Source organism: Zingiber officinale, chromosome 4A, assembly GCF_018446385.1.
Source record: "Zingiber officinale cultivar Zhangliang chromosome 4A, Zo_v1.1, whole genome shotgun sequence".
Classification (NCBI taxonomy): Eukaryota; Viridiplantae; Streptophyta; class Magnoliopsida; order Zingiberales; family Zingiberaceae; genus Zingiber; species Zingiber officinale.
This window is the reverse complement of record NC_055992.1, coordinates 41,731,465-41,757,811: the sequence shown is the minus strand read 5'-3', so window position 1 is coordinate 41,757,811 and position 26,347 is coordinate 41,731,465.

Here is a 26,347-nt window from a genome sequence, read left to right as displayed (position 1 = left end):
AGAGAAAGAAAAAGAGTTACCGTGGTTCGGCGACTTGCCTACTCCACAAAACGGCCGAAGCTTTATTAGAATTCTCTTCTACACAAGAGAATCACATCTAATGATTCTTGTGTTGTCTGATCTACAATGGGTTTACAATGATCCCTATAAATACTGCTAAACCCCCAGACCCGGTAAAATCGTAACAGAATTTGTTATGAAAAACATAACAAAATTCTGTTATATAAAATCTTAACAGAATTTTATTACGAAAAATCTTAACAGATTTTTCTTCCATGATATCCCTTCATCCAAATATGAGCCACTCGTCAACAGATCACCTCCCAATCGATCGGTTGATCGATTGGGGACCCTCCAATCGATCGGCTGATCGATTGGAGCTCTGATTTCTGCTGCATTTCAGAATCTCGTGTACAACATGGATATATCAACTAATAAACACTAAACTCTTACTAAACAGGTCATGATTCATAACTTACCGACTAATACCAAGGTAACTAGAAGTCTAGGCATAACATAGTGCACACATTCACAATTCATGACACTTAATATTCTATAAGTGCAGAAAATAACCAAAACTAAAATACTAAGTTCTTAAATTTGCTAGTTTCCCCAAAGATCATCATTCCAAGTTCCTTCTCACACACATCTTTATCGCATTGTCCTCCAGCCTCCGCTAATCCATCTTCCCTTTACCTTTATCTGCAGTATAAGGAAAAAGGAAACTATAAGCTTGGGAGCTTAGTAAGAAACCATCTACCTCACAAAAACATGCATTCAACGAAATCATGCTTTCTTTTTAAAATATGTTGTGCTAATGAACATGATGAGAATCATACTAGAATACTGAAACATGGCAGTCAACTACTAAACATAGTTATTTGTGCATCAACAAGAAACTAAACTGATATATAAGCTAAGCTAATTGTTATCACAATAAGAACTAAATTGAAACTAAGCTGTATTCACATATTTGTTTCGTGAAGTTTGAAAACTATTTTCATAAATAGATAAAAATAATAAACATGCTGCTGATGGGCCAGACAACTGTACTTGCTGTGTGCGCATCCCTAACTAGGCCCGAGGTAGCAAGTCCCGAATCTAGTAGGGTTACTAAGTTATCTAAACCTAGGGACGACTATGGGAGCCCAACCCATGGACAACTGAAGTCCAGTATAGTGCCACTGATAAAGTAAAATACTAATTCATAGATAATATATCTCATCTTACTTTTACTAGGTTATCTGAACCTAGAGCTAAGTTATCTGAACCTAGAGCTAGGTTATCTAAACCTAGAGGTGACTATGGGAGCCCACCCATTGGACCGTAGTCCCATATACTAAAGCAAGGCTATGTATGCTATTTAAAAATGCATCTATGGCATTTAACTGAGTTATTAAAATGCCTATGGCGGCAGATAACTATACTAGTCATTTTATCGAGCACCTGGTGTGCTCTATCTCCACGTGCGGCTGCACTATGCACATAATGTTAGCTAGAGCCCTAGAACCAATCATTTGATGATTGTATTTTGGACTTGTTGTATCATATTCTATATAAATAAAAGCATTTGGTTTTTGGTTATTATACTTACTTGTATTGGTGTCAAATAAACTAAGTATAATAACGTCCTTGAGTAGAAGGTTCTTACCTATATCAATCGATTGGTTGAATCGATAGTGAGATGATATAGGGAACACTAGTCTAAATCATTCCTAGTGGAGTATTAACATTCAGGGACAATATTAATGCAATAAGACTAGCATATAGGTCAACTCGATGACTTGATCTCACAAGTCATGGATATAGAGATATCAAGTTAACACATGGGTATGCATTAGAGAATGTATACTGAATGACCCGCCATGAGAAAGTATCATGGATCATTATATGAGTGTCATATACTTTCTCATGTGGCTATTAGTATGACTACTAGTCCTTAGACCTGAAGTCACCATGGTTCCCTATATAAGGAGTTATGTACTTTAGTTTCGTCAAACGTCACCCGTAACTGGGTGGACCATAAAGGCGATTACTGGGTATGTAACAAATTATGTGGAGGGATGTGAGTGATGTAGATGGGATCTATCCCTCCTATATGATGGGAGAGACATCGGTATTCTTGATAGAGTGAGACCACGAAGTGCATGGCCATGCCCAAATGAGTCAATATAGGATATTGAGCTCATTTGATTGAGTGAGTCTACTTGGAGTTCAAGATTTAGATTGATTAGAGGATGACACGGTCTATGTCTCACATTGATCAATCTAGATGTCTAGGATAGAAGGACACTTGTCATATATTGTGAGGAGTCACAATTAGTAGTCACAAGGTGATGTTGGATCTCAACATTCTTGTAACTTGGGTAGTAATGATGTATTGCAAGATACCGCTCATTACTTATGTTTCTAAATAAGTTTAGGGGCATTTCCAACGTTACAAGAACCTATTGGGTCACACACAAAGAACAAGTGGATGGAGATTAGGTTCATATGATGAACCAAGAGGATTAGATTCATTTGATGAATCAAATTGGATTAAGAGTAATCCTAATTGGGCTAATTGAGTTGGACTCAAGTTGATTCATGTGTTCAATGAGTCTAATTTAGATTATGACTCATTGAATCAATTTAATTAAATGAATTAGATTCATTATATTAAATTGGCTTGAATTAAATGGTTGGATTAGATCAACCATGAGAGAGATTAAGTCAAGTTTGACTTGACTTGAGAGGAAGATGAAGAGTCAAGTTTGACTTGACTTTATGCCACCTCATTGGTGAGTTGGCATTAAGTGGACCAATGATGATGCTCCACATCATCATGGTTACTTAAGTGAAGTGTCACCTCATGGGAGTTACCAAGAGTTGTGACTCTTGGTATCCCATGGAGGTTACAAACCACTTAATTAGATGAAAAGAGTTTCATTTTTGCAAGTGTAACTCTCATTCAAGTGATCTTCCTCCTCCTAAGCTCTCTTCTTGCTCCTTTTTTTCTCTTGGTCGTGGGTTTCAAGCAAGGAGAAGAAGGAGAGTGAATCTAATCCAAGAAGAAAGGTTAGTGAAAGTCACATAGAGATTTTAGAGGAGTGTGTTCTCTTCTTTTCCTTTCTTCTTCTTCCAATCCTACCCGAGAGCCCTAGAGAGTGCTAGTGTAACGCTCGAAAATTCTCAAAATTATTCTAGGAATATTCTATGATTTTCTGGAATTTTAGAATATTTTTATGGAATTTTTAGAGTAGCGGAAGTAGCTAAAACAAATAGAAAACGAAAACGGCCTACACGGGAATTGAACCCGAGACCTATGGTTTACGGATAATTCTAGTAACCAGTTGAACCCAGCAGGGCCGTGCTGAAAGGAAAGGGAGGCAATTAAATTTATATTAGAGTTGGGCCGAATTACCACTTAATATAAATTTGAAATTATTAAGTGGAGTTTTATTTTGATCGGGATTCCTTCTCCTCAAACCCTCACCGACGCCAACTCTCCCTCTCCTCCCTCTCTCGGCGCCAACCACAAGCAAGACTAGGGTTCCATCCCAAGGGTTCCAAGGGCACCTTCCGGCGACGACTTCGACTCAAGGACGCTCCCCTCCGCGAGAGGAACGTGTAGACGCGAGAAGATCGTCGAAAGAATCTTCTCCACCGGAAACCTAGCGTTTAGAATTGTAAGGAACTTCACGTAAGAGGTAAGAAACCCCTCACCTGCAGTATAAGTAGCTTCCGTTTGAATGCATGCTTTTAGATTAGTTATACTTGGATTTTTGTCGACATCTAGGGTGTATTTAACCCTCCTCGCAGCTTTAGGGATTAGTCGAGCACCTCTAGATGGGCCGGACGCGTTTGCCCCCTTCAGTTTGAGGTGTTAGACGTTGTCGGGTGCCTAGAGGTGGTCTCCCTACTAGGGAGGAGAGTTAGAGCTCACCAAATGCTCGATAAAAAGATTAGGACAGCTTTTGATTTAGTGGGCATTTATTCAGCTCAGTCAAATGCCGTATAGACGTATTGATCCAGTTAATTCACTTTATTACAGCTTTCATGGGACTAGATGTCCAATGGGTGGGCTCCCACAGTCGCCTCTAGGTTCAGACAACCTAGCTCTAGGTTCAGATAACCTAGAAACGGCTAAATAAAATAGTACAGCTATTCAGTATTTTATTTTCAGCAGTGGCACTGTACAGGATCAGATATCCATTGGGTTGGACTCCCACAGTCGTCCCTAGGTTCAGATAACCTAGTAAACCCTACTAGATTTGGAACTTGCAATCCCGGGTCTAGCTAGGGGTGCGCGCACAGCACGTACAGTTGCCAGGGCCCTCAGCAGCATGATTATTATTTTAATCTACTTATGTATACAGTTTTCAAAACTCTCAGTCACCTATGTGATCAGGATTTAATTCAGTATCAGCTTAGTTTAGTTCAGTTTCAGTTTCAGTTTAGTTCTTCCTGATTGATACCATGAGTTAGCTCCATGCTTAGATTTTGATATGCATGCTATGTTTCAGTATTTGTGCTTAGTAACTTTGCTATGTCATGCTTATCTATGTTCAGTACGTATTTTCAAATAGCATGTTTTCAAAACATAAATTGCATCATGTGCATGTTTTGTGAGGTAGCCGATTTCTTACTAAGCTTTAAGCTTACAGATACTTTTTCCTTATACTGCAGATAAAGGTAAAGGGAAAATGGACTAGCGGAGGCTGGAGGACAATGCGATGAAGATGTGTGTGGAAGGAACTTGGAATAAAAGATCTTAGGGATCTAACAAGCTTTATTTATGCATTAGAACTTTCAGCAAAATTAGTTAACTGTTAGAACCTTATTATTCTACACATAGTACATTTGCATGCCATGAATTAGTGAACCATGCGTGATATCATGTTTAAAATGTTAGCTAATACATGTTAAAAATGTTTCTAGCTGTTATAGACTTGATGTGTATGAGTTGGGCACGAAATAGTGCTGAAATCAGGGGTTCTGATTCGAAATCAGAAACCCAGATCGATCTACAGATCGATCAGAATTGGGTTGTGCCACTGGATCGGTCAGCCGACCAATCCAGTCGCGAACAGAGGGTTAGCGTCTGTTATGGATCGGTCGGGGCCGATCCGGATCTGCAACTGAAGCTCAGCGATCGGTCAGCCGACCGATCAGTGAGCCACTGGATCGGTCAAGCCGACCGATCAGTGTACTCCTGGATCGGTCGGTAGACCGATCCAGCCGCATACAAAAGCAATATAGCTTATGGATCGGTCAGCCGACCGATCCAGAGTTTTCCTCCGTGCCAGTATCAAGCTGGATCGATCACTGGATCGATCCGACAGCCCAATCGATTCATGGATCGATTGAAATGCCTGGTTACAGCTAGCAGGACATCCGAGAGGCATATATTATCTTCCCTAGCATGTGTACAACTCCTAGGTACACCTAGAATATTAAGTTCAGATTTTACAGTAATCAGTTTAGTAAAATTTTAATCAATCCAGATTTCCGCAATAGTAATTTAGCACAGCATAATGTAGCGATCGGCCTCACAGCTTAGTCAGTAGAAGGCGGGTCGTTACAGCTAGCACACTTGTTGTGCTCTCTTCTCCATCCTTGTGTGTTAGAGAACATATCTTGTTCGTGTGGATACTTCTAGAGGATTGTCTACGTTGACAATCACGAGATCCGGCGTACCTTGGACGAGCGGGATTCGTGAAGGGCACGCATCGAAGGTATAAAATGTTTTTCCTTTGTAGATCTACTGTAGATCATAGTTTGAAACTCATACTCATATTTTTGAAATCTATCCTTCGCACGAGATCCAGTGGCATGGGTGATTCGGGGTTTTCGCGACGCGAAAAGCGGTTTTCGCGGCCCGAAAAACCCAACAGTGGTATCAGAGCCACGTGCGGAGCTTGTACGAGTTTAGTTTTTGTTTTTATGACAAAAATTCAGTTCTGTGATATTCTGTAATTTTATGATTTTTAGAGTTTTTATGGGTATTTTTCTCGTAGAAGCGAAGCACAAGTGTTTCGGCACTTGTAGGCTTCGACTACCGAGAAGAATTTTTCAAAACGGCAAAGTTTCACCCCAAAATTTTTTGGGACAGCGGGCTTAGGCGTTGTTAGATCGCAAAGGAACCCTCACGATGGTTAGATCGTGGGTAGGGGCGCTGCCCCTGGCCCCGCAAGGGGATTCGTTCCGCGATTGCGCCCGAAAACGCTAAACGTGACCGCCGGGAAAAATTTACTCATAAAATTGTAAAAATTATAAAAAAAATTACAGAAAATTATGAAAATATATAATTTTGAATTATATATTAATTTTGTGATAGTCATGGCCCAAAAAGACCCAATGTGATTAGATTTGTGTTGTAATTCATAATACGGCCTGCGTGCCGTCATGTGATGTGTGTGCTGTATTTTGATTCGCGACCTGTGCGTCGTGCCTTCTATTTTATTCTTGTTGTAAATTAGATTTATACTCGAATGTAACTCGAGTTTCTAAAATTGTAATGTACAAAAATTGGAGCGGTGGAAGATCCACTCGAGACGGAGTTACGAGGAAGGCGCGAGCAACACAAGGTGGTCAAAAGGAAGGAGATTGAGAAACTATTGACCTTAGGTTGACCATCCGATCTTCTCATTGGCTTGAGAAGATCGTAGTAGGGCCATGACATAATCACAAAATTATTTGATTAATTATTTAATTAATTACTTTGTGTATATGTGATGCATGCTAGTTAATTAAGTAATTAATTAGTGCCTTACGATTAGATTAGATCTAAGTCGTGCACATGATGCACCCTTCGATTAGATTAGATCTATCGAGTATATGATACGCATCATCGTTTAGATTAGATCTAAATCACGTCAACTCGTAACGCCTACCATGCCGTGATACCTACCACTACCTCGATCGCATGTTGTTGTTGAATTTGCCAAAGCAGAGCAACACATACTATCTTGGTAGAGTACGGAGGGACAATCTTGGTCCCGCCTATCAACGCATGGGTGAGTACAACTCAATTAAATTGAGTATTCCTAGTTAACTCGGTTGGATCGAGTATAACTATAGGCATTCTTCCAACGGTTGGAAAGATAGGTCAAAATCACATATATATTAACTCTCGGGCATATTAGCCAAAGCTAACTCGAGTTTTAATATAAATGCGGATTTTGATCCTATAAACAAGAGTTGCATAGAGATGTAATTGGTAATCGTTACCTACCGATCATACTAAGTCTTGGGCGTATTAGCCAAAGCTAACTCAAGGGTTAGTATGATGTGGATCTTGTCCCACATGAATTATAGAATTCAGTGGGAGCATCATTTAGTTAAAGGCCTAATTAAATGATTAAGAATATGATATTTATTTCTGCATTTATTTCTGTTGTAGATTACCATGACGTCGAATACGAACACCTTCTCTCTGCGATCTGTCCTTAAGAAGGACAAGCTCAACGGAGCAAATTTCCTGGACTGGTACAGGAACCTGAGAATAGTTCTCACCCAAGAACGTAAACTATATGTTCTGGAGCAGCCCATTCAGGAGGCTCCTCCTGCCACTGCCACACGAGTAGACCGAGATGCTTACAAGAAGCATCAGGATGATACATTAGATGTGTCCTGTCTTATGCATCAAAATTTGAGGGCGAAGACAACTGCTGCAAGCTCAAGATCATGAGTAGGGTAGTTCCTCTCATAGTCCTTGAGTTGTCTGGAGGCATAGGTGATCACCTTGCCATTTTGCATCAGTACTGCTCCTAGTCCCAATTTAGAGGCATCGCTGTAAATATCAAAACTGTCTGTGTTTTCTAGCAGAGTCAGAATGGGTGCACTGGTCAATCTTCTTTTGAGCTCCATGAAACTGTTCTCACAGTCCTCTATCCACTAAAATTTCCTGTTCTTCCTGGTGAGAGCTGTCAGTGGGGGGGTTATCCTAGAGAAATCCTTTACGAATTTTCTGTAATAACCTGCTAATCCCAGAAAGCTTCTGATTTCACTGGCGTTCTTAGGTCTCTTCCAGTTACTCACAGCTTCTATCTTACTAGGGTCTACCATGATACCATCCTTGGAGATGATGTGACCCAGAAAGGATACCTGATCGAGCCAGAATTCACATTTTGTGAACTTGGCATACAGCTGGTTCTGCTGAAGGGTCTGCAGCACTATCTTCAGGTGCTCTGCATGTTCTTCCTGAGTTTTGGAATAAATAAGAATGTCATCGATAAACACGATAATAAACTTATCTAAGTATTCTCTGAATACTCTGTTCATGAGGTCCATGAAGGTAGCTGGAGCATTTGTCACGCCAAAGGGCATGACTACGAACTCATAATGTCCGTATCCGGTCCTGAAAGCTGTCTTGGATATATCACCTTCTTTAACTCTCACCTGGTGATATCCCGATCTGAGGTCTATTTTAGAGAACATTGCTGCTCCCTTTAGCTGATCAAACAGGTCGTCTATCCTGGGAAGAGGATACCCGTTCTTAATCGTAACTTAGTTTAGTGCCCGGTAGTCTATACACAGGCGCATGCTCCCGTCCTTCTTCTTCACGAACAATACAGGTGCTCCCCATGGTGAGTGACTAGAGCGTATGAAGCCCTTGTCAAGCAGCTCCTGTAGTTGCTCCTGAAGTTCTTTCAGTTCTGCTGGAGTCATGCGGTAGGGTGCTTTGGATATGGGATTTGTACCGGGAATAAATTTTATCTCAAATTCAATCTCCCTGTCTGGTGCTAGGCCTAGTAACTCCTCAGGGAAGACTGCTGGGTAGTCACATACAACTCGGACCTCCTCTAGCTTTTGGTCCTTGTTCTGACTGGTATTGACTACATGTGCTAAGAATCTCGTACATCCTGAATCAAGTAGTTTCTATGCTTTTAAAGCAGAGAGAAACTTCTTGGCCTTCCTCTTTGGTTCTCCTATGTACCCAAACTGTACTCCTGCTTCGGGTTGGAATACAACTCTCTATTTGCATCACTCTATGGAGGCACCATACTTGATCAAAAAGTTCATTCCCAAGATGATGTCGTAGTCAGCCATATCTAGCACTATCAGATCACCAAAAAGCTCTCTGTCTGCTATAATGACTGGCACTGCTCGGAGCCAGTGCATGGATGCCATGATTTCTCCTGAAGGTAGTGTCGTCAGAAACTAACCACTGAGTACTTCTAGAGATATTGCTAGCCTATCTGCAAATGTCCTGGATATATAAGAATGGGTTGCCCCAGTATCGAATAAGATAGTTGCACTTTGCTGTAAAATACTAATCTGACCTGTAACAACTGTCGAGGCATTCGCTACGTCCTCTCTGGTGAGTGAGTAGATCCTTACGTTCGTCGTGGCTGAGGGGGCTTCTAGTCTGCCCTGGCTGATGTGTGGACCATCTAGAGCAGCCTGCATCTGATGTAACTGTGTTGGATTACCTCCGTACTGAATCAGCTGTGGTGGAGGGAAACTAGTCTTGTTCGGGCATTGCTTCGCCATATACCCTTCTTGGCCACATTCGAAGCATCCTCATATACCCTTGCGACAAACTCCGGGGTGGAATTTCCCACAAGTATAACACTTGGGATAACTAGGTTGTTTACTAGCTGGCCCTCCTTTTGGGTAACTCCCTGGTTTGCGTTTGTGGCTAGAGTTCCCTTTCCAGTTAGAGTTGGGGCCCTGGTGTTTCTAAGTACCTGAGCCTTCTTGGCCCTTAGACTCTGAGAGGGCTTGCTTCTGCTGTTTGATGTTGTTCTGGTAATGCTCGGTGATCAGAGCACTACTTACTAGTTCTTCAGTGGTTTGCGGCCTACGGACGCTGCTGGCCACGCTCAGTGCTATCTCTGGCCTTAGCATCTTGAGCATCAACCGGACTCGTTCTCTTTCAGTACTGACTAGTTCAGGGCATAGACGAGCCAGTCTATTGAATTTCTTTACGGCCTCCTCAACTGAAAGGTTGCCTTGACGAAATTCAGTGAACTCGTCGTAGTGGCGGTTTGTGACCCGCATGTGAAAGAACTCCTCAAAGAATTCCCTTTCGAAGTCGGCCCATGTCATCTAGTTCACTGGGCACTTCGATTTAATTTTCTCCCACCACAGACGTGCGTCTCCTGCCAGGCAAAAAGAGCCGCATTTCACCTTTTCGTGTTCTGGCCAGTCCAGAAGCTCCATTGTACTCTCCAGTATTTTGAACCAGGCTTGGGCATCCCATGGTTCACTGGTGCCTGAGAAGTTCTCGGGCTTGATCTTCTGCCACTGGATCAGATAGGCTTCCCTCCTTGCCCCTGCTGCTGGGGCTACTGGTGTTGTAGGTTGGACTGGTGGAACCTCTATCACTAGTGGGGTTGCTAAGTTAGGTTCTGGGGTGACAGTAGGAGTGTTCTGCTGATTAGCCCTTACGGTGGCTATCTCTTGTTGCTGCTCATCTAGTTGCTTTTGTAACTGAGCCACTACCTCTATAAGGTATGGGGGAGGCACTGAGCTGCCTGCCTCATGCTGGGGCTCAGTAGCTGGTGTCTTTCTAGCTGGGCGTCCTCGTACCATTTTCTAGAGGAATAAAGGACATACATAACTAATACAATCATAGGTACATAACTACTATTATCATGTTAGATGTTATCATATATAAACAAGCTTTGGTTATCTATAAACACGAAAGCAAAACGTAAATAAAGTGAGAGATATTCTTACTTGGAAGCTGCAAGTTCAATGCTGATGTGTGTGTGAAGAAGTATGGAACTTGCTTTGATACTACTCTGTAACGCCCCACCTTCTGCTAACTAAACTGTAAGGCCGAGGGTTACATTATGCTAACTATTCTAGTGTGGAAAAAAAATTGAACTAATTAAAACTCTTTTCTATTTAATATGAAATCTGGAAATTATTCTCAGAGTACACTTCTGAAGTTGTACATATGCTAAAGAAGGGAACTTAACTTTTTATTTGGTCAAAACCTGAAATTAGGCACTTCTAGCTGAAATCAGACATTCCAATCGATCGGTTGATCGATTGGAGTTGTCTGATCGATCCACCGATCGATTCAACTAGCTACTGTGCACGGGGTTAAATCTGGATCGATCGGCTGATCGATCCAGCCTGACCAATCGATCCGATGATCGATTCAGAGGCTCTCTGTTAGCGGGGATTAAATTCTTGATCGATCGGCTGATCAACCCATGGCCGATCGATCAGCTGATCGATTCCACAGCTCTCTGTACGCGACAGATCGCCTCCCAATCGATCGGCTGATCGATTGGAGCTCTGATTTCTGCTGCATTTCAGAATCTCATGTACTACATGGATATATCAACTAATAAACACTAAACTCTTACTAAACAGGTCATGATTCATAACTTACAGATTAACACCAAGGTAACTAGAAGTCTAGGCATAATATAGTGCACACATTCACAATTCATGACACTTAATATTCTTGAAGTGCAGAAAATAACCAAAACTAAAATACTGAGTTCTTAAATTTGCTAGTTTCCCCAAAGATCTTCATTCCAAGTTCCTTCTCACACACATCTTTATCGCATTGCCCTCCAGCCTCCGCTAATCCATCTTCCCTTTACCTTTATCTGCAGTATAAGGAAAAAGGAAACTATAAGCTTGGGAGCTTAGTAAGAAACCATCTACCTCACAAAAACATGCATTCAACGAAATCATGCTTTCTTTTTAAAATATGTTGTGCTAATGAACATGATGAGAATCATACTAGAATACTGAAACATGGCAGTCAACTACTAAACATAGCTATTTGTGCATCAACAAGAAACTAAACTGGTATATAAGCTAAGCTAATTGTTATCACAATAAGAACTAAACTGAAACTAAGCTGTATTCACATATTTGTTTCGTGAAGTTTGAAAACTATTTTCATAAATAGATAAAAATAATAAACATGCTGCTGATGGGCCCGGCAACTTACATGATATGCGCACATCCCTAACTAGACCCGAGGTAGCAAGTCCCGAATCTAGTAGAATTACTAGGTTATCTGAACCTAAGGACGACTATGGCAGCCCAACCCATGGACAACTGAAGTCCAGTACAGTGCCACTAATAAAGTAAAATACTGATTCATAACTAATATATCTCATCTTACTTTTACTAGGTTATCTGAACCTAGATCCAGGTTATCTTAACCTAGAGCTAGGTTATCTGAACCTAGAGGCGACTATGGGAGCCCACCCATTGGACCGTAGTCCTATATACTGAAGCAAGGCTATGTATGCTATTTAAAAATGCATCTATGGCATTTAACTGAGTTATTAAAATGCCTACGGCGGCAGATAACTATACTAGTCATTTTATCGATCACCTGGTGTGCTCTATCTCCACGTACGGCTGCACTATGCCCATAAATGCTAACTAAGGACATAAAAACATATGAGGAGCTACTTATACTGCAGGTGAGGGGTTACTTACTTCCTGCGCTAGATTTCTTACGATCAAAATCTCTAGATTTCCGGAGAAGAAGGTCTCCTCGGTGATCCTCTTACTTTTACACGTTCTTCTCGCGGAGGGGAGCGTCCTTGTGCCGGAGTTGTCGCCGGAAGGTGCTCCTGCGATCCTAGGGATGGAACCCTAGGTCTCTTGGGCTTGTGCGCCGAGAGGATGAGGAGAAGAGGGGGCGGCGTCGGGTGAGGGTGAGGGAGAGGTGTCATTCCGAAAAATAAAATCTCACACTTAATTCCCCTATTTATATTAAGTGATTAATACCACCCAACTAAATCTTAAGTATAATTGTTCTCCTCTTCTTTCAGCACACCCCTGCTGGGGCCCCTTGGTTACTAAAATCGCCCTATATGTCATAGAGTCCACAGGTCTCGGGTTCGATTCCCGCTTAAGCTGTTTTATGTTTTCATTTATTTTTGCTACCTCGGCTATTCTAAAAATTCCATAAAAATATTCTAAAATTCCAGAAAAATAATAGAATATTTCTAAAATTAATTCGAGAATTTTCAGGCATTATAGTTCGGGTGTGCCCTATTCCGAATAGCAGAGATCACCCAATCAAGCGGATCCGGAGCAGAGGACCCGGACGAAAGTCAACCAGAGTTGACTCAGCATCCGGGGCACCCAGAACTGTCCAGGGCGCCCGGACTAGCCCGGGGCGCTAGGATCAGTCCGGGGCGCCCGAACAAGCCCGGGGCGCCCGGGAGTTAGTTTTTGACATGATCAAGCTTTGACTCGATCTGAACGTTGGGGGATAAAATTTATCCCCCCCCCCAGGGCGTCCGGAACCCTTCCAGGTGCCCCGACCAAGGCTATAAATATATCCTTGGTCCAGAAGCTTTGAATCATCTCAGAAATTTACATTCCAAACACTTGTGCACTTCTTTTCTAGTTTAGCTTCTGTTTTTTGTGCTTTCACTGCTGTAAGAGGCTTCTCCGCCTGAAGGAGATATTTTTAGTGCACGTTCATTCCTTGGATTAACAACCTCCTTGGTTGTAACCAAGTCAAGTTGTGAGCCTCTTTTTTCTGCTTTTTATTTACTGCTAATTTACTTTATGCAAGTGTTCTGTTGAAAGTTCGAGAAGGGTCTTTGTTATTTTTTTTAGGCTATTCAACCCCCCCCCCTCCTTCTAGCCAGCCTAACGGTCCTACAAGTGGTATCAGAGACGAGGCGCTTCAGGAGGACTAACCGCCAAACGAAGCAACGAGATGGTCGGACCAAGCATCCACCCGCCGAAATACGAAGGGGATTTCGCCTCTTGGAAGAATCTGATGCAGGTATTTTTTACTACAGACTTTGAATTAACCTTAACAATGGAATCTGGCTATGTAGCTCCAGAAGGTAAGGAAAAATGTCAATGGACAAAAAAGGAGCAAGCTGAATTCGTGGCGAACGGCAAAACAGAATACCATCTGCTAAGCATTCTTCCACCTCAAGAAGTCAACAGGATCGGGCGCTACGACTCGACAAAGGAACTTTGGGAGAAGTTCCTTGAGCTGCACAAAGGTACGTCCGAAGCCAAGCTCGCTAAACGAGATCTGCTTTGCAATCAGCTCACCAGCCTGCGACTTGGGGAAGACGAGACAATCGCACATCTGCACTCCAGAATAAAAGAAATAATCACCGGACTCACGAATCTTGGAGAAAAGGTAAGTAACCGAGATTCGCTCAAGTACGCATTAAATTCATTTCCAAGAAATTCGAAATGGGCATCACTAGTAGATGCCTTTTACATTTCAAAAGATTTAGAAAAAATTTCATTAGAAGAATTTTTCTCGACTTTTGAAGTGCACGAATCAAGATGTGCAGGTACGAAGGAGCCCAAGAACAACGTCGCCCTCAAAGCCTCGAGAGACGAACTCGAGTCGGAATCTTCTCTCGACAACGAGGAAATGATAATGATGGTAAGAAGATTTAAGAAACTTTGTAAATCTAGATCTACTAACCATCCGCAGGGGAAGAAGAAAAGGACAATCCGCTGTTACCACTGCGACGAAGAAGGGCACGTCAAGGACAATTGCCCCAAGCTAAAGAACAAGGACAAGCAAAAGGGTAAGAAGTCTATCCAAAAGCGAAAGGTCCTAAAGGTGACGTGGGACGATACGTCGTCCGAATCGGAAGTCGAGGCATTCTCTGGACTCGCACTGATGGCGAGTCATCAAGATGACGACTGTGATTCAAGCTCTTCCGAGATGAGTATCGAGAGCATCGATGAAGGGGGAGCTTCGTTAAAAGAAAGCAGCAATTCAGGGGGACACACGGACAATGAACTCAACAAGGTAAGTCAGGTACGTTCTCTTCCTCCCGATAAACTTTTTAAGTTTGTTAAGTTATTAACAAAAGACTGCTGTAAATTAGAAAAAGAAATAAAAAATTTAAAAATAATTTTAGCTAGATCCTACCCGTTAGAAGAATTAGATAAATCAAAATTAGAAAATGAGAAATTGAAATCAGAAAATAAAGATCTGAAAATTCAAGTAGATAATTTGAACAGCTATGCATGCTCATCTAATTCTAAAAAATTTAAAAATTTAAATTGGTATTATAGATATCACCCAGGAAAAATTAAGAATATCTCTAGAAAATATGTCCCTAAGAAATTTTTAATCAATCCAGTAGGCTAGAACCTTTATTGGGTTCTGAAATCTTGCTTAGTCTAAATTTTAAAATTAAAATTAGCGCTTTTCAGTGAGAAAATTAAACAATAAATTTCTCTATGAGGCTTTGTCTAAGGAAGTGGTTGTTGCTCCAATAACCAAGAAGGCCTAGTGCCTCGCCACGACCTTGGAAGCCAAAATATTGAAATAAATATTTAATTAACTTTCTGTCAAAGCATTAAAATTAGAATTACTTAATGCTTTCAAAGTATTTTCAAACATTTTTTTTCAAAATATTTTTATGCTTAGAAAAATACTTTTACCTGAAAAATAATTTCTTACTCATAAAACCTTAAGTTAGGATTTTTTAAATAATTTTTGTAAAGACTTAAATCTTTTTTCTCAAAAATAATTTTTTTTGTTAACTTAGAAAAAAAAATTTCTAAGTTTTCAACCCTTAGATTCTTTTTGGAACCCCACTTTTTTTTTGTGATCAAAGGGGGAGAAGGATTAGTATAAGTCTAGGGGGAGGTAGACCAAAATATTAACTTATTTTATTTTTGCACTTAAATTACAAATTAAGTTAATTACTTAATTTTATTTTATCCCTAGCTTAACTTGGGTTGATCACACCAAAAAGGGGGAGATTGTTGGAACTTCAAGGTTGTTTTGGTGTGATCAACAAGTTAAGTTAGGTCCTGTGTGTTTCTAACCTTGTGTCTAAGTGTGCAGGAGCTTAGGAGCACAGGTAGTCAAGTGGAAGGCGCAGCTAGCGTGAAGGACGGCAGTCCGAGGGACGAGGTGCTGCGGAAGAGTACACTGGCGGACGATAAGGAAGCGTGCGGTGGTTCCAAGGGATGAAAGCCGGAGCGGAAGATTGCTCGGGGATCAAGAGACTCAGCTAGTGAGAAGGACGGCACGCGGTGAGTCCGAGGGACGAAGACTGCTGATGAGTACGCCGGCGGACGAGAAGGAAAGGAAGCCCGCTCAAGAAGACCGGAACTTGGGTTCGGGTGAGCCCTATTCCGGATAGCAGAGATCACCCAATCAAGAGGATCCGGAGCAGAGGACCCGGACGAAAGTCAACCAGAGTTAACACAGCATCCGGGGCGCCCGGACCAGCCCGGGGCGCCCGGACCAGCCCGGGGCGCCCGGACCAGTCCGGGGCGCCCGGACAAGCCTGGGGCGCCCGGGAGTCAGTTTTTGACCGGATCGAGCTTTGACTCGATCTAAACGTTGGAGGATAAAATTTATCTCCCCCAGGGCGCCCGGAACCCTTCCAGGCGCCCCGACCAAGGCTATAAATATAGCCTTGGTCCATAAGCTTTGAATCATCTCAGAAATTTACATTCCAAACACTTGTGCGCTTCTTTTCTAGTTTAGCTTCTGTCTTTTGTGCTTTCACTGTTGTAAGAGGCTTTTCCGCCTGAAAGAGATATTTTAGTGCATGTTCATTCCTTGGATTAACAACCTCCTTGGTTGTAACCAAGTCAAGTTGTGAGCCTCTTCTTTCTGCTATTTATTTACTGCTAATTTACTTTATGCAAGTGTTCTATTGAAAGTTCGAGAAGGGTCTTTGTTGTTTTTTTAGGCTATTCAACCCCCCTTCTAGTCGGCCCAACGGTCCTACATTCTCATCATGATATATTATCATGATGTAGAAATATATCATCATCCTACTAAAGGTATATGACCATTGAAGTCCAAGGGATATCCCTTGACTTCCTGATCGATAATCAACAACTCCCCAAATGATAGAGATACGGTCAATCAGATATGAGTATAAAAACTCTACTAATCTTATCTAAAAATATCCAAAGAATATGTCAAATCTCATCCTTCAGATACTCAAATATCCACAATAAAGAAGTGACAATCCAAAGTCCAAAGGGTCACTCACCCTCCTGCACAAAGTCTATCTATCGGAGAATATTGTAACGCGCACCCTTCTTACTACTACTACTCTCTAAGGGTGACCGTTACTTAACTACTAACTCTACTTAACTGGTATGATCGAAACCACGAGGAGTCTCTGCCAAAAAATTTTGACAGCATCTCCCTTGTACCGGTGACCATAAAATGAGATACATACATAGTATACTTCAGCCACAGGCGGCTGGAACATATATCAAACAACCACGCAGTTCATATATAATCAAAATAATCAACTCTCGCAAAGCACGATAAAACGATCCATAGAACAGCATGTACAAGTTCTAAATTCTTTTAACAATTTAACGAAAACAGTCTTAATAAATTCTTGGTAAATCCCCAGATCTCTCCATAGTCCAGGCATCACACATCATCGAACACCTCCTTGTCGCCTTCCTTTGCTAAAACTTTTCCTTTCCTGTATCTGCAGTAAGAGGAAATGCAAACTATAAGTGAATGCTTAGTAAGCGCTGTCTAACTCACAAAAACACAAATGTGCATGTATACGAGAAGAAACTAGAAACTGAATGCTCTAAAATAAAGCATATATAGCTACTCATGTTAATCTAATAGTAATAAAGATTACCCATGCTCAACTAATAACAAAGAACTAGAAATAAGAATCTATACTGCTCATGCTGCTCATGCTAGAATCAATAGCAAATGGAATAGAACTAAGAACTCAATACTGCTCATGCTCGAAATAACAAAGAAAAGCCTAACAATAAAGGAAAGACTAAACAACAAAGGAAAGTCTAAACAGCATAGGGAAGTCTAAACAACATGCTAGAAATAAGACTAATCATGCTCAATAAACAAATAAGGGAAACAAATAAAACTAATATTGAATGCTTAGAATTCTAAAGAACTAAACTTACTGATTCTAAGCATCTTTGAAGCTTGTTTCATTTGTTCCAAAAACTTATACTCTAATACTTCAAAATAATAATAAACTTCTTCTTGGGCCCAGGCGTAGTACCATCTTATGCGCGCTCCCTAATAGAGACCGTGGTAGCTAGTCACCAGTCCTACGAGGATAAAGACCTTAGTCTTACCAAGGCCAAGATCTTGGAATTGGTCACCTGGATTTGTTTAACGACAACCTTGGATGTCGGGTACTAGCCTCTTCAAAGTAAAATATCTTAATTACTTCTTCTTTAAATGTCTTGACATTTTAACAAGCACCTTGTGTGCCAAAATCCCTAAAGTCTTGATTTTGGGATCTACTTAAGGCCTTGGCATTTTTCTTTCTTTTCTTTATCTTTCTTATACTTTTCTTAAACTCAAAATACTGTTAGGGTATTTTTCCATATGCATCTATAAGTGAAATCAACTAGGTAACACACAATCATGCATATTTAAGGGAAATCTAAAGCCTTGTTCTACAATGCTATCCATAAACTATCTATTAGCAAATCTGTACTACTAAAGAAACTAAATACTTAAAGCAAATCTACACTACAATGCTTAACAAAATTCTGTACTACAATGCTTAACAGAAATCTGCATTGCAATGTTAAATAAAAATCTGCACACTAATGCTTAATAAAATCTGCACACTAATACTTAATAAAAATCTGCACTAAAATTCTGCACTACAAGGAGATCTAAACTGCACTAAAATTCTGCACTACAAGGAATTTCAACTGCATTAAAATTCTGCACTTCAAGGAAGATCTAAACTGCACTAAAATTCTCACATGACAATTATAAACCTAGAATTTCATATTCTAGTAACCGGCTGAGACCAAATGGAATCCTTGATATTGACACATCCAAGTACTTTAATTCTAAACATCAATTATGCCATTAAACTTATGGTCAAAAAGGAATTCTCAGTATAAAATCTATATTGATCAATATATAAATCTCTTTTCTCATCTTCTAAACTAAACTTCTACTCTGAACTTACTACTTGCATATCTAAATTACTCACATACTTCTCACCTGTTAAATTCTTTACATCAATTCAAATCATCTTTAGTCTTAATACATGATACTCACTAAAACAACATATTACATATGTTCATCTTCACTCTTTCATCCACACTTCTGCACTAAAGAGATTACACTACCTACTTCATCATAAAATAAACCAAAATCACTGCCGGATCAACCTCCAATTAGCCTAATAAACCAATACTTAATCCAAGCCATTCTATGTTCATTGCCTAATAGCAGAACAAAGGGAAACTAAAAGCTGAAAGAGAAATCTAACTATATACTTGGAATAAAAGGAAATTCGTTGCATAGATATATATATAAACTAAAACTAAAAATCTACATCTGAAATATTTTCATGAAATCTGAAACTAACATGCTAAACTTAAAACTATAACTGCAGGTTAAAGGATCACTAACAAAGAATCTAGTAGCATGTTAAACAATTGATAACAAAAGGGTCTAATTAAGCCACAGGGAACCAACAGAGCACTCCCAAAGGTAAAGCTATTCATGCCTTTTGCATAACACGACTCAAAGCTCAAAACTCCTGTTCAGTGCCACTGTAAGAAAACAAAAAGGAACCGAGAAGGCTACATACTCAAACAACTATACCCTTCCATGTTAAAATCCCAAACCTATTAATCTGGATTAGGTTTTCATGGCAACAAACTCCAAACAAACCGAACCACTACTCTTCCTCCCTTAACTGATTAGTGCCACGCAAGGAAACCAAACAAGGAACCGGATACTACACCAGATACAATGACTCCAAACCGTATGTATAAGGAGACTAATAACAAAAGATAACCATATTTCAAACTAAGCCATCCCCTTTCATTTCCTTCATGAAACTCACGGCAGTAAGCACAACATCTTTACTACATGCTTTAGAATCAAGAAGAAAGCAAAATCCAAAATAATACGAGGCTACATAGACTAAACTAAAGCACTTCCATAATTGAAACATGCACCTTTCATTAAAATCGAAATATCTTAACAAGGAAACAAACCTAAATCCCTTCAAGCTTCCAATTCTTTAGGCATGCTACTGCCGAATTAAAAAGGAGAAAGCAAATCTCAGAATTTCTCTTAAATCCCTAGCAACAATTCTTAAAGCATGCTACTGCCGAACGCAAGGAAGAAAAACCAAAACCACAACTAATTCTCCTGTTCTGTGCCACGGCAAGGAAACCAAAAAGGAACCAAAACCAGTCGAAAACCAATCGAAGGAACTACTCTTACTGCAGGTGAGAGCACTTACCTTGTGTTCTTGAACTCACAGCCGAACAAGAAGCTTCTAGGGTTTCGGGTGAGCTCCAAAACTCGGCGATTCCTCTGTGTCCACGTGTTCTCTTTGACGGGAGGGCTCGGATCCAAGAAGAGCTTGTGGAGAAGTCCCTTTGGCCGGCCGCCGGAGTGGCCCTTGCTTCCCTCTTTTTCATTTTCGCCCAAGCAGCCGTCGCCGACGTCGTTCGTGAGGGAGAGGAGAGAAAATTAAGTCACGGCAATTAACACCTAAGTTCTCCGTTTAATACTCTAATGTTTCTGTTAACTAGTACTACTTAAATATATTTCACTCTCTATTTAATCAGCACCGCCTGCTTGGGCTCCTGGTCAGCCGAGACAACTTAAGGCTTTGCTTAACCGGAGGTCTCCGGTTCGAATCTCGGCTGAACCTCTTTATTTTTTTAAACTTCTTCCTTTTGGTAAAAATACCAAACAAACTCCAAAAATTGCGTAAAATACTCTAAAAATTTCTAAAAATCTCTAGAATATTTCTATGGCATTTCTAAGTTTTTATAAGCACGTTTAAAACTCCAAATGATGAAATTTGGGGTGTTACAAATATCACCACAAATCTCATGATCATACCCGTAAAAATGTCCTTCGATAACTGTCATCAAAATGTTGAACACTTTGATATGAGATATAGACTTCAAGTTCTTTAGTAACTGATCATGTGGTCAAGGTCTTGAGCTACTTATGGAGACAATGATAGTTAAGTCGACTAACCATTGTCTTGCAACATATTATACTACGATTGCTCCACCTGAGGTTCAGTAACCTCTAGTGACGAGCAATGCACACAAGGGTAGAGAAGCACTATCAATAAATAGCTAACCGACATAACTGTCGATCGTCGCTCTGCTCCTCAAAGATCATCATTTGAAACTTCCACTTGGTAACAGTGGAACTTCATAGGTGTTAATCAACTAACACCACCTCATTTGCATCATTGAGGGTCATATATCTCTAGGTATCATCAAGGATATTTAACCATATCTGATCGGTTCATGGGTCAGGATCTCCCATGGAACAACATTAAGCGAGTCAGCTATCCATCGCCTTATAAATCATTATACCACGATTCCTCCTTTTCTGGTTCAAGAACTCCTGACAAACTATACAGAAGGAGGTAGAGAAATACTATCTCACTGGAGTATTTCAGGATCATCAACAAGAGATGCTCTGCTCCCATAAGCCATCTTCTACATTTTCCTTCATGTGGTGCCTGGTCATGTAAAGGATAAGCAGCAACCTTTATCTTCTCCATACCACTACAAATCATATATCTGAATGTACTCTCCAATTTATACATCCTATAACAATTGTATCTCGTAAGTGTTAAGAAACTAGCTCTACACTTTCCCACAACAGTAGTGGTCAACTAACTAAATGTACCTTCTAGGTTGCCCAACCAAGTACATACAATCCATGGTCAAAGTCCCCATGGAATAGGATACGTCGATCATCTACAGACTGGTCAAACCAAGAATGGTATACGGCTAATTCAGTGCATTCTACGTCTGTACAAGTCATGTACTCATATGTGTCTTCTAGGTTATCTAACCAAATACAAATAACTCAAAGGACAGAATCTTCATGAAATAGAGTAAGTCGGTCCTCTACTAACCGAACTAATAAGAGCAATTTAGCCCCTACTAATAAAACCAACAAGAATAAATCAGTCATCTACTGACCAATCCAGCATAGATAAATCGGTCCTCTACTAACCGAACTAACACGAGTAAATCGATACTCTACTGATTGAGCCAAACATGATATTTAGCATATACTAATCACTACCCAACTAGTAATAGTAAAAACTAGTAGTACTGATGGTAAGGTAAAAGAAATCTCATGAGACTGTAATCTCTGATCTCTAGTAGGGTTTGATGGACCTATACAGTGGTTCTACAAGGGTATGATGGATCTAAATAGTGACTAACTCAACACATGTCACACATACTACAAAAAACTGGATAAATACCAACAGAAGTGTATGATAACAGTATACAAACATATCTCCTATAGCTTGGAGATGTCCTATCACTACCTGGTCCCAAAACTCGAAAGGTCACAATGAGAAATCAAATCACGAAAATCTAAAACATGAGAAAATAGGCCTCGTAAACCTGTGGCTCTGATACCAATAAATTGTCACACCCTAGAGGAGTCCTTGCCAGACGAAAATCCGAAAGCATCTCCCTTGTACCGATGACAATCTGAAGCATAAGTGCATTGCCACATGGTTACTCACAAGCAACAATAGCCCACACAGTTGGATATAAATACAACCATGCAGTTTATAGCAGCCCACTCGGCTAAAACAAAAGAACAGCGAAAATCACAAAACAACCATCACAAAACCACAAAATAACCATTTGCAAGCCGGCTCGGCTTGCCACAATACCAACAAACCCAAAGTACACACAACCACAAGACTGAGCTCCAAATCCACATCAAATTATTACAGAACCAAGTTCATAAAATCAAACAAAAACAAAGCCTCAACGAACCCCAAAAGAATATCCTCGAATGTGATGTGAGACTGGCAGTCAGGATCCTCCAAGCGTCCTTATATCATTTACCTACTACTTGGCAAAATAAACCAGTTCGTGGTGTGGTGAATGCTGGGGCTTAGTGGGTAATAGACAGATAGTGCATGAACATAATGAAAACTAGAGATACAAAGGTATACAGTCTTGTAAGAAAAATAGCATATACTAAAGTGATATGATAATAATGTCCATACCTGAAACCATATCCTAGGCTAGTAATAGAAGGTCAGAAGTAGCAAAGATCTGCTACAGTACAACTCATAACTACAAGGGTATCATATGAGGTATAGTACCAATGAGTAAGCCAGTGTCTGACCATATGTAGCAGGTATATAACTCAATATACGTAAGCATATCACATGGATATAGCAAGAGAACTGCATAAGTAAAAAAACATCAGCATAAGTAAGTATAATAATAACAGCATATCCACGGATGGTCACTCCCGCCCACCCCTCTACACCATGACCCCTGTATGGTCGAGAGGCTGGGCCAGTGACAAACTGTACACCACTCCAGCTACCACTACTCTCGAGTGGCCAAGGGGATAGTTGCATAGTAGCTAACTAGCTATGTCTGCGATAAGGACCCCTGCTTCCCGCAACTCCATCTATCACTACCCCTGAGTGAGTGAGTGGGTGCAAAATAAGACAAGCGACACCCTCCAGCTACCACTACCCATGAGTGGCCGAGCATGTGGCCCTGGCCAACGACCCTCTCAACCACAAGGGAGACATGTGTTAGAATGTATACTAAAAGCCTAGCTTTTTGTATAAACATTTATTTTGAAATGAGAATCACATTGGTCAAATATCTGCATTTAGTTAAATGTAGTTGTCCATTTAATTTATATTGTAGATAACATGGTGTGTGGTGTCACACAGAAGATCATGCTATCAGTTCCTTATAAATTATAAATAGAATCTCACAACCAAGATGGATTAGGACAACCCATTGGAATGGTTATAGTGTAATTTGGTACTAGTTTATCTTGACTATAAAATTACACTAGTACACTATGTGTGTATAGAGCAGGGTCATTTGAGGTTGTTCCTTTTATACTGACTATATAAAAGAACAGAACCTCTGTTATTATGGATGTGCGTACTCTTAATTCCGATATAATAACAAGCACATGTACTTAGTATTTATTTCTTTAATTTATCAAAGGGTGAGATTTATTCGTGAAATCAATAGGCCCGATAAGTTGGGAAATAATATTACTTATATGGTGTGTTGTTGATTATAGAAGAAAATTGTGTCCTATTTATTAGGATGATGATGTCCCCTTGAGGAGCTCATAAAGATTATCATGTAAACCCTGCAGGTGAACTTAGTTCTGACATGATAATGAAGTTGAGTGGTACTACTCTTGGAGCTAGATGTTAATTAAGTGAGTTGTCAGTAACTCATTTAGTTAATGGGCATTTGATATCTTAAACACAGGGAGATTAACACACTCATAATAAGAAGGAGCCCATAATGTAATATGGGATTGGTACGTTAGTTCAATAATAACTCTTTAGTGGTATGAGTTATTATTGATGAACTTGAGTTGGGTGTTCGGGTCGAACACAGGAAGCTCAAGCTTATTAGAAGGTCAAAACCAATTCCTCCTCTAGGTCCCTATTGTAGCCTCTATGTATAAATCCTTGCATCGACCCAAGTCATCCTTATAGCCGGCCACATCCTTGCTTGGTGCCCAAGCAAGGGGTCGGCCACCCCTTGCTTGGTGCCCAAGCAAGGGGCTGGCCAAGATGGGTTTAAAAGTGAGTTTTTAATTTTTTTTAAATCTTTATTTTTGTAGCCATCTACAATGTTTTAAAAGAGAGATTTTAAATTTTAAAAACTTTCCTTTTTTGAAGTCATCCACATGGTTTTAAAAGAGAGCTTTATATTTAAAAAATCTTTCCTTTTGTAGCCATCTACAATGGTTTAAAAGAGAGATTTTATTTTTGTTAAAACTTTCCTTTTTTGTAACCATGATTTAAAAGAGAGGTTTTAATTTTAAAAATCTTTCTTTTTTGTAGCCATTTACAATGTTTAAAAGAGAGATTTTTAATTTTAAAACTTTCCTTTTGTAGCCATCCACAATAGAAAATTTAAAAGAAATATTTTAATTGTTGTTAAAATCTTTCCTTTTTAGCCATTACCAAGGATTATAAAAGAGAATAGATGGTGCCTTAGAGGAAATAATCATCTACACAATTTCTATTTCTCTTCTATTCTCCTTGTGGCTGTTGGTTGCTACTCGGAATATCGTACTGGTTCCCCTGTACAAAAATTTTTTACAAGTCCTGAACCTTTCCTAACAACCTATTGTGTTCTTTAGAAATTAAATTTGGAATCACAAACAGAACTTAACATTATTGATTCCAAATTCAATTTATCTGTTCTTAGTGATTTAGACTTGGATCGCAAACGATGCTTAACATTATTGATCCAAATCCACCCATGTTACAAATTCAATTAAATATTAATTTCAGAGATTGGCATCCAGGTTAAACATAGCAAGGCACTAGGCCTTGTTGGGTATGGGAGCATCCACCACTTCCTAGACAAAGCCTTTCAACGAAATTTAATATTTAATTTCCTTATAGTAACCCTAGGTTTAACCAAAAGGGACAATCGAATCACAAGTTCAAAAAACGAAAGAAACACAAAATCGAAAACATAAATTCGATAACCTAGAATCGTAAGCCTCTTGTGTTTGGTATTTCGAAATCCATACAAAGAAAACTAGTATGATACAGAATAAAACTACTAGTTATACCTTTCTTTGTAAGCAACAACATCTTGATCTTCTATTGTATTCCTCTTCTTTTCTTTGGTGTCGTGTGGGCGACGATCTACCAAAAAGAAAACCACCAAAGCCCTTCTTGCTTCCAAGTTTCGACCACCACCACAATGCTCCAAGGAATGCTAGAAAACAATGCCTCCATCCTCTACTTCTTCACCTCCTAGCTACCGGCCACCAAGTGCTCCACCAAGGAAGATGCCACTGGCCACAATGAAGAAGATAAGGAGAAGAGGTAGGGTCAGCCACCAAGGATGGAGGAGAGGAACAATAGAATAGGTTGTGTGTCCCATGAAGGCACCCTCTCCCCCTCTTTTATATTCCTTGGTGAATCCAAAAAAGAAAAGTTTTACAAAAATAAAACTTCCTTTTATTCCTTTATATTGGTCGACCACCTCATGTCAAACCAAACAAGGAAAGATTTTAAACAAAAATTAAAATCTCCCTTTATAAATCTCTTTTGTGGTTGGCTATAAAAGGAATGTTTTATATGTTGGGTTTTTCGGGCCGCAAAAACCGCTTTTTGCGTTGCAGAAACCCCGAATCCCATGCCACCGGATCCGTACGAAGTTATAAAACAAAAAATTTCTATGTGTACGAGTTTCTCTAACCTAGATCTACACTAGATCTACAAAGAAAAGAGTTTACCCTTGATGCGATGCCCTTCGCAAATCCCGCTCGTCCAAGGTTCGCCTAATCTCAAGGTTGTCAAGTGTATAGCCCTCTATGTGTATCCACACGAACAAATCGATGGAGAGAACCTCTAAAGATGTGCTAGCAACCTTAGAGGATCAG